The sequence below is a fragment of the Suricata suricatta genome, chromosome 9 (assembly GCF_006229205.1).
Source record: "Suricata suricatta isolate VVHF042 chromosome 9, meerkat_22Aug2017_6uvM2_HiC, whole genome shotgun sequence".
NCBI classification, from domain to species: domain Eukaryota; kingdom Metazoa; phylum Chordata; class Mammalia; order Carnivora; family Herpestidae; genus Suricata; species Suricata suricatta.
Genome location: NC_043708.1, coordinates 112,423,842 through 112,426,588, shown reverse-complemented (window position 1 = coordinate 112,426,588; position 2,747 = coordinate 112,423,842). Strand labels below are relative to the sequence as shown.

At 45.2% G+C, this 2,747-nt stretch overlaps 1 protein-coding gene and 1 pseudogene across 3 annotated transcripts in view; one reads left to right on the top strand and one right to left on the bottom strand.

The window, feature by feature from the left end:
- SCAPER (S-phase cyclin A associated protein in the ER) overlaps window positions 1-2,747 on the bottom strand; it is a 515,685-nt gene that overhangs the window by 504,200 nt on the left and 8,738 nt on the right. The window lies entirely within an intron of this gene.
- LOC115301291 lies at window positions 550-1,769 on the top strand (annotated as a pseudogene).

The window sequence follows — 2,747 nt, the reverse complement described above, 5'->3', positions numbered from 1 at the left end:
GAGTGGTTACAGACCTATCGAATGAAACTTGGCAGGCCAGGAAGGAATGGCAGGAAATCTTCAATGTGATGAACAGAAAAAACATACAGCCAAGAATCCTTTATCCAGCAAGCCTGTCATTCAAAATAGAAGGAGAGATAAAAGTGTTCCCACATAAACAAAAATTGAGAGAATTCATGACCACCAAACCAGCCCTACAGGAAATCCTAAGAGGGACTCTATAAGGGAAATGTGGCAAAGAATACAAAGTGCCAGAGACACCACTATAAACATTAATTCTAGGGAGAACACAATGACTCTAAACCCACATTTCTCAATAACAACACTGAATGTAAATGGACTGAATGCTCCAACCAAACGACACAGGGTAGCAGAATGGATAAAAAAAGCAAAACCCATCTATTTGTTGTCTACAAGAGACTCATTTTCGACCGGAAGACACCTTCAGGTTGAAAGTAAAGGGATGGAGAGAGCCGAGAATGGGAGAAGAGCGCAGCATCTAAGCTGCACTCCAAGGCCTCCTCTCCTCGCCGCACTTCGCTCTCACGCCCTGCTCACCCTGCCACCTGCTCACAGCCCAGAACAACTTCTACCATGGCCACCTCTGCGAGTTCCTACTTTAACAAAGGCATTAAGCAGGTGTACATGTCCCTGCCTCAGGGCGAGAAAGTCCAAGCTATGTACATTTGGGTTGATGGCACAGAAGGCCCGCGCTGCAAGACCCGGACCTTGGACAGTGAGCCCAAGTGTATAGAAGATTTGCCTGAGTGGAATTTTGATGGCTCTAGTACTTTTCAATCTGAAGGCTCCAACAGTGACATGTATCTTGTCCCTGCTGCCATGTTTCGGGACCCTTTCCGAAAGGACCCTAACAAGCTGGTGTTCTGTGAAGTCTTCAAGTACAACCGAAAGCCCGCAGAGACCAATTTAAGGCATACCTATAAATGGATAATGGACATGGTAAGCAATCAGTACCCCTGGTTTGGAATGGAGCAGGAATATACTCTCATGGGCACAGACTGGCACCCTTTTGGTTGGCCTTCCAATGGCTTCCTGGGCCTCAAGGTCCATACTACTGTGGTGTGGGAGCAGACAAAGCCTATGGCAGGGACATTGTGGAGGCTCACTACCGGGCCTGCTTGTACACCGAGATCAAGATTGCCGGGACAAATGCTGAGGTCATGCCTGCCCAGTGGGAATTCCAGATAGGACCCTGTGAAGGAATCGACATGGGAGATCATCTCTGGGTGACCCGTTTCATCTTGCATCATGTATGTGAAGACTTTGGAGTGATAGCAACCTTTGATCCTAAGCCCATTCCTGGGAACTGGAATGGTGCCGGCTGCCACACCAACTTCAGCACCAAGGCTATGCGAGAGGAGAATGGTCTGAAGTACATTGAAGAGTCTATAGAGAAACTGAGCAAGAGGCACCAGTACCATATCCGAGCCTATGATCCCAAGGGGGGCCTGGATAACGCCCGGTGCCTAACCGAATTCCACGAAACGTTCAACATCAACGATTTTTCTGCCAGCGTGGCATCCGCATTCCCTGGATTGTCGGCCAGGAGAAGAAGGGTTACTTTGAAGACCATCGCCCCTCTGCCAACTGTGACCCCTTTTCGGTCACAGAAGCCCTCATCCACACGTCTTCTCAATGAAACTGGCGATGAACCCTTCCAGTACAAAAACTAAGTGGACTAGTCTTGCAGTCATCAAACCCCTCCTAATTCTCCATCCTGCCTCCATGTTTGCCCCATCTCTTGACTGCCCTAATAGCTGTAACTCAAAGGGCAGAATATCAAGATCTTTCATTATTCCTCATACCCAGTTAATATTTCTTGCTTTCTTTGGCCAGGATAGAGGGGTCAATTTCTTAATCTTTTTACATCCCCCCCGCCTTATTTTTCCCTGTCACTGAAGCTGTCTAGTACATTAGTGGGGAGGGGGTGGGGAGACATAACCACTGTTTCCATTTAATCAGGTGTGTTTGTCCAATAGGCGTAGCTGTCCGGACAGAGCATAGTATTTATGAAGGGAGGGGAAGGCTTTTTCTTCCAGGTAGCTGAGTGCTGGGGTGGGGGGTGCGGGTTACTTACTCTAGGTTAGGTTAGGATTTCCTCTCTTGGTGGGAAGATCCACTCTGTATAAAGTTATAACCAGCTTTCTGTTAAAAGTGAGACTTAGGAAAGAATGAGGCAGGAAAATTGCCCCGCCTGGTCCAATGCTTCCCTTGCCTGGGGCTAAATGCCCTCACCTGAAGACAAGCTCAGCAGAAGGATGGATTGACATACCTTAGAAGAAAAATCTCCTATTGCTTGGTCCTCCATTTATAACACAAAGTAGAATAATATTTTTATATTTAAATGTAAAATCAAAAAAAATTAAAAAAAAAAAGAAAGTAAAGGGATGGAGAAATATCTATCATACTTATATCAGACAAACTGGACTTTAAAGTAAAGGCAGTAACAAGAGATGAAGAAGAACATTATATAATAATTACAGGATCTCTCCATCAGGAAGAACTAACAATGATAAATATCTATGTGCCAAATTTGGGAGCGCCCAAATACATAAAACAATTAATCACAGAAAGAAACAATCTTATTGACAAAAATGTGCTAATTGCAGGGGACTTTAATACTCCACTGACAGCAATGGATAGATCAACCAGACAGAAAATCACTAAGGAAACAATGGACCTGAACGACACATTGGAACAGATGGAACTGATAGATATGTTTAGAA